Raw genomic sequence first — 12,092 nt, 5'->3', positions numbered from 1 at the left:
CCCTGTGTGAAGAGGAGAACAGAAGAGCAGCCCTGACACAAAGCAGAGGCTGCTGTACCTAGGCTATGAGCGAGTCAAGCTGAGTACTTTGGGACAAGAGACTAGAGTGGGAAGAGGGGTTCCCTTTGAGCACTTGTCATCTCTAAAGGAGCTTTAGAAGATTTGCCAGAACAGAGAAGAGGCTAAGTGGCCATGTACCTTACCTGCTGTTTTTTCACCCTTTCTCCCTCTCTCCTAATCCTATTCCTCCCTTCCACCTTCCTTGCCTTCCTATATCTTTTTCTCCCAATATTTACAGAGAACATATGGTCCTTGAACTCCAAAATCTTTGTTGTCCCCGTGATCTCTGACATGTTGCAATGGGAAGCTATAAGCATTTTCACCTAGCGTGTTTTGGAGGAATGATGAGCAATGGATCTGAAGAGGTAGGCAGGAGTCAATTAAATAATGAATGGCATTAATACTTCATTTAAAGGTTTCAATTTCATTCTATTGGTGATAGAAAGCTAATGATATATTTTCATTGGGGGGGTGATACTTTTTGAACATTTTAATATTGTCATCTTTGAGATGTAAAGTAAGATAAGTAAAAAAGGTTTTATAAGAATATCAATTAAGTAAGTATTTCAAGGGCTTACATTAAAGATGGTTAGATTGTGAACTATGACTGCTGCAGTAGAAATTGTGAAAAAAGGGACAGAATTGAGATGTGTAGAAGGAAGGAGAGAAGGGAGATATGATTCACTGGATAAACCAGAGGAAAAGGATAAAAAAGGTAGAGTTGGAGGGTGAAATGAATGTCTTTTGCTTTAGTGACTATGTAACTAAGCAACTATCAAAGGAACAATTTGGGGGATTGAGTTTGTACATTTCAAATGATGATTTGCATTTTGACACATTAAATTTGACCAGTGGGCCATTTGATAGGAAAACACCAGTAGGAAGATAGGATCACAGTGTGTCGTGCTGTTTTCTTACCTTTAATATTCTCTATCTCTTGGTACTTGCATGGTTAATTCTTAATTAGCTTTTATACCTCATTTATATATTATTATTCAGGGAAGTTCAACTCCCTCCCCCGTTTATTTCTTCCCATAGCATCCTGTACTTTTCATTCTGAGAGCACATAAATATAATTGATATTTATTTATGCAAGTAAATATTTACTATCTGTCTCTCCTAGTTGACAGCAAAAGCCATAAATCAAGAACAATGTATCTGTCTTTTTCTGTGTTGTATTCCAAGTACATAGATCAGTGTCTGGTGCAGATGAGTGTTTATTGAATGAATAAGTCTTAATCAAGATATTAGAAGAGAGTTATGCCTAAAGGCAAATTGGTTTACCCTGTCAACATATTTACTGATAAACCAATTACTATCAAGTTGATTCTGATTCATAGCTGCCTATGTGTGTTGGAGTTGAACCCTAGGGTTTTAAGTTGATTCATTTTAGGAAACAAATAACCAGAAATTTCTTCTGAGAAGTCTCTGTGTGAACTCCAAGCTGAAACCATTTGATCAGCAGTCCAGTACATTCATAGTTTGCATCACCCAGGGTACTCCATAATTGCTTCTACAAGGTAAATCAACTCATAGCATTAGATTGTGTGCTTCTTCCATGTGAACTTTGTTGCCTCTCAGCTAGATGGTCGCTTGTTTATCTTTAAACATTTAAGACCCCAGACGCTATATTTTTGATAGCCTGGCACCATCAGCTTTCTTCACCACATTTGCTTATGCATCCATTTTGTCTTCAGCAATTGTGTCGCAAAGGTAAGCATCATAGAATGCCAGGTTATTAGAACAAAGTGTTCCTGTGTTGAGGGAGTACTTGAGTAGAGGCCCAATGTCCGTCTGCTACCTTAATACTTAACATATAAAAATATGTACGTAGATCTATTTCCCTATCATTATATATAAATAAATTTACATATGCCCGTGCCTGTATTTAGACCTCTCTAAATGTCCTTTGGCTCTTAGTTCTTTCCTCTATTTCCTTTTACTTTTCTCTTGTTCCACTATCATGCTTGGCCTTGATTTGGGTTTCAGTAATTCCTCTCCTTTACATTGCCCTTGATCAAGCCCTACCAGGCACCCTGCATGCTCCTCGTCACTGATTTTAGATCACTTGTTGTTCCCTTCTCCCTGGGTTTGTTAACACCCACTCCCTTGCCCCTGCCTCACCCTCTCCCATGTCGCACCAGAAACGTCAGTCCTGTTATTTTCTCCTCTGGATTGTTACTCCGCCTATCTTATCTAGCTAGACCCACAGAGACAATAATAAGTACAAAAACAAGACAGCGCATGGAAGGAGCACATCAGTCTGTGTGATCATGAGGTGTCGATGGGATCAGATATCAGGCATCAAAGACCCAGAACAAAAAAATCTTATAAATGTGAATGAGGGGGAGTGTGGAGTGAAGATCCAAAGCCCATCTGTAGACAATCGGATATCCCCTTACAGAAGGGTCACAAGGAAATGATGAGGCAGTCAGGGTGCAGTATAGCACTTATGAAACACACAACTTTCCTCTAGTTCTTTAATGCTTCCTCTCCCCCACTATCATGATCCCAATTCTAACTTACAAAACTGGCTAGACCACAGCATGTACAAGAGTACAGATAAGAGCCCACAACACAGTGAATCCAGGACAGATAAATCCCCCAGGATCAATAATGAGAGTAGAAGGAGGGGAAGGGGAAGGTGTGGGATAAAGGGGGAACTGATCATAATTATATACATATAAACCCCTCCCAGAGGGACAGACAACAGAAAAGTTGGTGAAGGGAGACATCGGTCCGTGTAAGACATGAAAAATAATAATAATTTATAAATTATCAAGGGTTCCTGAGGGAGGAAGTGGAGAGGGAGGGGGGAAATGAGGAGCTGATACTAAGGGCTCACGTAGAAAGAAAATGTTTTGAGAATGATGATGGCAACAAATGTGCTTGACACAATGGATATATGTATGGATTGTGATAAGAGCTGTATGATCCCTCAATAAAATTATATTTTTTAAAGAGCAGATGGAATTACCTAATTAGAATGTGTAGAATGGAAGACACACTAAGGAAATACGAAATTAGAACGCATTCCTTAAGGCAAAGTCAATGACTTGGAACTTCTGAGCTTGGAACAGGGACTGGGATATGAAAAATATTCATATATTTTTGAATGAAAATAAAAATCCGTGTGAAAATAACACAAACCTATATTCAAATACCTGGTATCTTTCCACATATGCTTCCTTCAAATCTCATTTCCTCTGTGCAAAAGGGGCTCAGTTTCCTCTACCATCCCGCATAAATATTTTCCAGATCTTTAACCACCCAAACCCTGTTCCCCTCAAAAGACGGCTTTGAATGTATTATTCTACAAAGTTATTTCTTCCACAACTGAGCCCAACAGCCATAGTGTGGTCAAACCAGTGGAAGAAGATGAAACCCTTTAATTCCTGACCATTACACTTAAATATGAATGCAAAGTGGTATGTCACGATTTTCATAGCAAAAATACTATGCTTCTCATAACAACCCAGAATCAATGAAAACACGTTGCACATAGCAGCTCTGAAAGGAGTTTGACCCTCTTCGTATGCCTTTTTAGTTTATTTTTGTCTGCCTAGGGTCTATCGCTAGAGTTTTGACTTGTCATTTCAACCTGTCAGATTTTTCTTATTAAGTAAGTGTTATGATAGAAATGAAAATCATTAACTCCAGCAATCAAGTCCTAAAGTTCTCCACAGAGTCTTGGGCTACATCGTGGTTTAAGCATTGGACTGCTAACCACAAAGTTGGGGAGTTCAAAAGCACCAACTGCTCCACGGGAGAAAGAGGGGGCATTTTGCTCTCACAAAGATTTACAGCCTTGGAAACCTTAAAAAGCAATTTGACTCTGTCCCACAGGATCTCCATAACTTGGAATTGATTCAAGAGCAGTGCATTTGGTTTTAATTTTATAGTTCTCCAGTGAAGATAACATTTTAGATATAATTTTAATCTATTAGACAACATTCCTCATACATATTAGGAAGTTTCATAAGACTCGTACTTCTAACTCTAAATAAACACATCATAATTCTATTCCATTTTGATGTAATAATCCTTTGGTGAGCAACAAACATTATGATGACCACCAGAATATTGTGAGGCTTATTTCAAATTGTGACTAAATTCCTAATTCACAAAATCCATGGTATCTTTTTTATCTGCTAATGAGATAGCAAAAGAATCCTGGAGACTCTAAAAGGTAGTATTGTTCTGCTAACTGAAAGGTAGGCAGATCAAACCTACTAACCATTCCATGGGAGAAAGATGAGGTTGTTTCCTTCCACAAAGATTTAGTCTCAGAAACTTTCTATAGGGTTGCTATGAATTGGAATCTGTTCCATGATGGCGATTTTGTTGTTGTTGTCATTGTTGTTTTCGGGGGTTATCATTTAATATCACTGGCGTATTTATTCCAATTTAGTCATACTACTTAAAATTCTACCACTTGAAAATCTTGTCTTCAGTTTAGTATTGTTGCAAACACATAGTACATGCTCTCATAAAATATACGAACTATGATAAACATTTTTTTCCATGTCATGACTATAGCACTCTAGTGAAGGGATCTAAAAAGAATATGGAGACTTCAGGGAAGAGAGCAAAAAAATAAAGCTGAGTAATCATTTATTAGGAGCACTAGTGGTGTAGTGATCATGCGTTGAGCTGCTAACCACAAGGTGGGCAGTTCAAATTTTGCAATGTTGCCGAGAACCTGATTTGTGGAACATAGAGTCCAACCAAAAGGAGAGGTAACTAATAGATGTATATTGAGGACAGGCTCTTGGTTTGAAAACGGACTTAAAAATGTAATAGAGTCCATTAGAATATCTGGTTAGATTTGTCAACAAGGACTGGTATTTCAGAAAGCCTCTGGAGCACTAATTCTCAGAAGAGCAAATGCCATGTTCTGCAGTGTTAACCCTTTGTGTTATTGAGGCATTGATACATTGCATTGGTCAAAAAACCTCTTTAAAGTGCTACAATTTTAAAATGTCATTTTGGGGACTAACCTGAACCAAAATATAGTATTTTCAATCACCTCATATGCATGTGAATAGGACAAAGAATAGGTAGGCTGAAGAGCCGATGCCTTTGAATTATGGTGTAGCTAAAGAATATTGGATGTACCATGAACTTCCAGAAGAATGAACAAATCTACCTTGGGAGAAGTACCGCTAGTATGTTGAATAGAAGAAAGGATGGTGAGACTATAGCTCAAGTCCTTTGGACATGTAATCAGGACTGTCAGTGAGATGGGCCTACACAGAGACTGCAAGAATAGTCTCAAACACAGCAACAATTGTGATGAGGAAGTAAGACTGGGCAGTGTTTTGTTCTTTTGTATATATGGTTTCTATGAGTTGGGATGCCTGGGGCACCTAACAGCAACAATAACATGACATAGTCTTAAGTATATTTTTGCTCTTTATATCAAAACTTAATATCATTAAAGTACCATTGTAGAGCTGATAATTAAGGAAAAAGGAACGAATAGATTCAGGAAGTGCTGAGATTTACAAAATATACTATATTAAAGTGGAAGATTTTCATTTCTGTGGCACTTACTACTTTGGTTTAGATATGATACCTCATGTACATCATTATTTACTGAGAATATACTATAATGCAGAAAGTTCCAAATTTACAGGTATATGTCAGAAGCAAGTTTTATTTATTTATTCTAACTTTGTGCCCCTGCTCCAAATCTAGTTTAGCCCTTTTCAATTCATAACTAGCTTTATGAATTTTCTTTAAGATGCAAAATTGTTGTGGCAGCAGAAAATCTACTTTTATGCTTGGATGGTTACCTTTAATGACTATGCAAAATAAAATGCCAAATTTACTATTTTTATTGCTTGGGCTGCACCCTGAATCTTCTAGATTGTTTCTAAGGTGGGATCTTAGTGTCAATTGAAATTACTACTTTTACGGTGTAGTGTGTCAATAGGAATACTGTATGGGGAATTGAGAATTATGCATCCTGCGGTCAGGCCACTAAAGATGTTTTAGCAAAGACCTCAACAAAGGTAATTCTTTATAAACCCAAAGGCAAGAAAGAGTCTCCACCAGAGTATCATTGAAGCCTCTTCAATATCTATGTTGAAAATATTTTTATGTAAAAGAAACTTTTCATAAATTATTATAGTTTTGTCATAAGTTACACTGTCCGACATCTCCCTTCGCCCTCTTCTCTGCTGCCCATTCCCCAGGGAGGAGGCTATACTTAGATTCCTATAATTGGTTCCCCCCTTCTACCCCACATTCCCTTCACCCTTCAGGCCTCACCCCTCTCACCACTGGTCCTGAAGGAGTCATCTATCCTGGATTCCTTGTGTTTCAAGTTGCTATCTGTACCAATGTACATCCTCTGGTCTAGCCAGATTTGCAAGGCAGAATTTGGATCATGATATTGGGGGGGAGGAAACATTAAAGAACTAGAGGAAAGTTATGTTTCATTGTTGCTATCCTGCACCCTGATTAGCTCGTCTCCTCCCCAAAACCCCTCAGCAGGGGGGTGTTCAGCTGCCAACCGATGGACTCTGAGTCTCCTCTCTGCATTCACCCACCTTTACAATGACATGATTTCTTGTTCCTTGATGCCTGACACCCGATCCCTTCGGCAGCTCATGGTCATACATGCTGGTGTGCTTCTTCAATGTGAGCTTTGTTGCTTCTGAGCTAGTTGGCTGCTTGTTTATCTTCCAGCCTTTAAGACCCCAGATGCTATATTTTTTTATAGCCAGGCACCATCAGCTTTCTTCACCACCTTTGCTTATGCACACCATTGTTTTCAGTGATCATATCAGGAAAGGGGGCAACTTATGACAAAACTATAATAATTTATGAATTATGTAGGGTTCAGGAGGGAGGGGGATGAGGGAGGGAGGGGTAAAATGAGCAAACGATATTGAGGGCTAAAGTAGAGGGCAAATGTTTTGAGATTGATGAGGACAACAGGTGTACATATGTGTTTGACTCAATGGATGTATGTACGGACTGTGATAAGAATTGTATGAGCCCTCGATAAATAATTTTAAAAAAAAGAATAATGAGGGTAACAAATGTACAAATGTACAAATGTGCTTTATGCAATTGATGTATGTATGGATTGTGATGAGTTGTATGAGCCACCAATAAAATGACTTTTAAAAAAAGGAAACTTTTAAAATAATTATTGTCAAAAGTGTCCTATTTGAAATATATGCCAACCATAAGAATAGCTAGCACTAATGTATAGGATTTAGTAGATACCAGGCTATGTATTAAGAACTTTGCATACTTTAACCTTTCCAATTCTTAAAATAGCTCTATAATTAGCCCGTCATTACAAATGGGAAGTGTGGGCAAGAAGATGCTCAACTTGCCCAGTGTGACATGATGAGTCATTACTTTAGTTAAACTACAACTCCGGGGATGCTCCATACTAAATATGTGGCCTAGAAAAAAATTTGGCTCTATTAAAAAAAGTTACTAAAACTTGTTGCATAATTGCATAATTGCTGCTGAGAGGAGTAGAATTAGAAGTTACTACAGCAAGTGAGTCACTGAAGAGTTTATCAGTTAAACACTGTCAAAAAGTGTTTCTTATTTTGACAGTGAAAGGAAAATGATCAAAGAACCAATCGTCCCTTGATTATTGAAGTATCAACTTGAACCCTAGTTTTTACTTACCCTTGTATTATATTCAGATTAAAGATTATGTTTTTGCTAAAATAACTTATTGGTTATAGATTTTAACCCAGAGACATAAAACAAAATAGTTTGCAAGAATAGCTCCCAAATTCAGTTTTCAAACTATGATTGACAATTTCTAGGGCTTCCATGATTGTTTATCCGAATTTTTATTGTCTATTGTTTCAGTTTTCATTTTTATTATTAATTTTTTTAATTTTTTATGAAAGAGTAAACAACTAAACAAAGTCTCTTTCAGCAATTTCTATACGTACTGTTCAATGACATCAGTTACACTCTTCAAATGATTTGCATAATAGTTGTACATTTCCCTAAATTTAATTTTTTGAATAAAAATTATTCAAGACATCCTAACTCATTTATCAACTAATAAAAGCATATACATTCATGTATTATACAAAAAATTATATACATTCATGTGTTATATACCAAATTTAATTCCTTGTTCAGAACCAAATCATCTTTCTTCGGGTGTCATAACCAAACCAAATCAAACTCACAGCCGTCAATTCTGACTCATAGCAACCCTACAGAACAGTATAAAACTGCCTCTGCAGGTTTCCTAGACTATAAACCTTTTAAAAATGTTTAATAAATCATTTTATTGGGGGCTCGTACAACTCGTACAATCATCCGTTGTGTCAAGTACATTTGTACATTTGTTTCCATCATCATTTTCACAACATTTTCTTTATGCTTGAGTCCTTGGTATCAGCTCCTTATTTTTCCACCTCCCTATCCCACCTTCCCTCCTGCATGAACCCTTGAAAATTTATAGATTATTTTTCATGTCTTACACTGACTGGTCTCCCTTTACCCACTTTTCTGTTGTCCATCTCCCTGGGCAGGCACTATAGGTAGAACATTGTGATTGGTTTTCCCTTTCTCCCCCCACCTTGCCCTTCCCCTCCTGGTATGGTTACTTTCAGAGGTTTATCTGTCCCAGATTCCCTGTGTAGCAAGCTCTTATCTGTACTCGTGTACATGTTCTGGTGTAGCCGAATTTTTAAGGTAGAATCGGGGTCATAATCGTTGGGGAGGAGAGCATTAAAAACTAGGGAAAAGTTGTGTGTTTTACCCTGACTGGCTCATCTCCTCCCTGCAACCCTTCTGTAAGGGGATGTCCAGTTGCCTACAGATGGGCTTTGGGTCTCCACTCCGTACTCCCTCTCATTTACAATGATATGATTTTTTGCCTGATACCTGATCCTTTCAACACCTCGTGATCACACAGGCTGGTGTGCTTCTTCCATGTGGGCTTTGTTGCTTCTCAGCTAGATAGCCACTTATTTACCTTCAAGCCTTTAACACCCCAGACACTATATCTTTTGATAGCCTGGCGCCTTCAGCTGTCTTGACCACATTCGCATATAACTTTTTATAGGAGTTTGAAAGTCTCATCTTTCTCCCTTGGAATGAATGGTGGTTTCAAACTACTAACCCCTCTGTTGGCAGCTCAACAAGCAATCCACTGTATCACCAAACCAAAACTAAACTCACTGCCTTCAATGGGATGCAGACTCATAGTGACCCAAGGGTCCAAAAAGGGTCCTGTTATCTCTAGAACATACTTGAAATTTTTGCATGTGTGTAATTGGCTAAGAATTCGATAGCACTGAACTGGTTTTTTAAATAATGTTCTTTCCAAGATCTTGACAGCATATTTTATAAGCCAATCTAACACTATAAGGTATCCAACCATACTTAATTAAATATCCAAAGAGGTGCAGAAACATCTGCTCAGTATGTGCTTTACTCAACGTGTTAGTAATTTGTGTGACCAAAAAAGAAATGTGGTATTATATTGGTTTTAACTTTGATTTTAAATGTTTTCTTCTTTTTTTGTCCAAGTTAAGTACTTATTACAAGAAAACAAATCACTTAAAACGTACAAGTCAAGTTTATTTTTCTTTATAAAAACATTGTTATTTATTCATTGCAGCTAGTAATCTGACTGAAGCAGAATTTTCTCTATTTTTAACCAAAACAAATACAGAAAAATAAGTTGTATGCTGAGACATGAAAATGGCCTCATTGTTCCCATAAAACAGATTCATAATTACCAAACGTTATAATTGCTGTTGCTAGGTACCATTGAGTCTGTTCTGAATCATTGCAACTCTGTGTACAATAGAATAAAAGTCTGTCAAGTTCTGCTCCGTGCTTACAATAGTTGCTTTGTCTGAGCCCACTATTGTAGTCCCTGTGCCAATGCATCTTGCCAAGGAAGGATCATCCTCTTTTTCACTGACCCTCTACTTTCTTAAGCATGATATCTTTCTCCAAGTACTGGTCCCTCCTGTCAGCATGTCCAAAATACATAAGGCAATCTCCTTTAAGCATCCTATTTAAGGAGCATCCTGCCTGTACAACTCTTAAAATATATTGTACTCCTCCTGCCACCAATAGTTCATAGTATTCTCTCCATAAACATAATTCAAAGACATCATTTTTTTTCTTTATTCATTGTCCCACTTTTACATGTATATGAGGTCATTGAAAACACCATGGCTTGAGTGAGGTGTATCTTTAATCCTCAAAGTGACACATTTTGTTTTTAATGCTTTCAAGAAGTATTTCACAGCAAATAAGCTGAATCTCACATTCCATTTGGTTTCTTAATTGCTGCTGCCATGGATATTATGGTTTATCCAAATAAAATTAAAGTTTGACAACTTCAAATTTCTCTTAATTTATCATGATATTTTTATTGGTCCTTAATGTGAGGATTTTTACTTTCTTTGTGTTGCGGTGTTATCATAGCTTTACTCTTCATCAGTAAATAGTTCAAGTCCACTTGACTTTTAGCTAGCAAGGTTGTGTCATCTGTATATAGAAGAATGTTAATGAATCTTCCTTCTATCCTGATGCCACATTCTTTATGCCGTGCAGTTTCTTAGATTATTTGTCTAGAACACAGTGAATAAGTCTGGTGAAAGCATACAACCTTGATGCAGACCTTTCTCGATTTAAACACACTCAGTATCCTTTTGCTTGGATACTGTTGGAATGACTCCACCTTGGTTTGTGTACAGGGTTTACATGAGTACAATTAAGTGTTCTGGGATACTCTTACTTCACAATGGTATCCATAATTTGTTATGATCCACCTAGTTAAACGTGTGTTCATAGTCAATAAAACATAAGCAGACATCTTTCTAGTACTCTCTTCTTTTAGCCAGGGTCCATTTAGGATTACCAATAATATCTCTCATTAGGATCACCCTCTACTAAATCCTGCTTCAATTTCTGGCAGCTCCATATTGATGTACTGCTTCAAGTGATGTTGAATTATCTTCAGCAAAAGTTTACTTGTAAATGATATTAATGATAGTGTTTGATAATATCCTTATTATGGTGGATCACCTTCCTTTGGTTTGTGAATCAATATGGAGCTCTTCTAGTCAGTCAGCTAGGTAGCTGTCTTCTAAATTTTTTAGCATAGACTTAAGGAGTGTTTCCAATGTGACATTCATTTGTTGAAATTTCACACTTGGCATTCTGTCGATTCCTATTATTATTTTTCATCAGTGTAACTGAAGTGCAGCTAGGATTTCCTGAAAAACATTTGGCTCCTGATCAAATGCTAGATCCTGAAAAGATTTTAAATTGATCAACTGTTTTTGGTACAGAGATGTTGTGTATATTTTAAATTTCTTTTGATGTTTTCTGCAGCATTTATTTTTGTCCATGGAAACCTTCAGCATTGCAATTTAAGGCCTGAATTTTTCTTCACCAATTTCAGTTTGAGAAACACCATGTTTTTCCTTTTTGGTTTTCTAATTCCAGTTGTTGAAAATTTCATCCTAATGCTTTATATTGTCTTCTTTGGCTACCTTTGAAAGTTAAACTCTTACTTTCCATTTTCTCTTTAACAAGTCTATATGTAATAGAAAGTTTCAGAGTATCTTCTGACATTTATTTTAATGTTTCATTTATTTTCTGACTTTTTTTTTGTATGGAATCAATTATATCATTAAAGCTTCTTGTGTGATCACCCAGTACAGCACCATCCTCATGAGTCCACAACCACCCCACCAGCATCCCCTGAGAGAAAAATCCAATTTGATCTCCAAATAACAGAGTACTGGTTGACTAGGGAAAGAGGGATGCCACAGGAGGATAAAACGGTAGGTCAATTCCATAGCACAATTAGCTCCAGGCAGTTTGAAGAATCATTCCTATGAGTCTACCAGAGAGAGCCAGTGTTCTTCAACTCCCTGAAAATGGCACCTGGTTCCTCTAAAAAAAAAATCAATACAGCAAAGAGTCATCAAGCCTAACGACCTCAACGAAAAGACAGGAGAAACACCAGGCAGTGGAAGAAGATGTCCTGAACATAACAACAT

The sequence above is a fragment of the Echinops telfairi genome, unplaced genomic scaffold (genome assembly GCF_000313985.2).
Source record: "Echinops telfairi isolate 266 unplaced genomic scaffold, ASM31398v2 ScPeMD7_6080;HRSCAF=6971, whole genome shotgun sequence".
In the NCBI taxonomy this organism is placed as follows: Eukaryota; Metazoa; Chordata; class Mammalia; order Afrosoricida; family Tenrecidae; genus Echinops; species Echinops telfairi.
The sequence above is the reverse complement of the archived record's forward strand: the minus strand, read 5'-3'. Positions refer to the sequence as shown.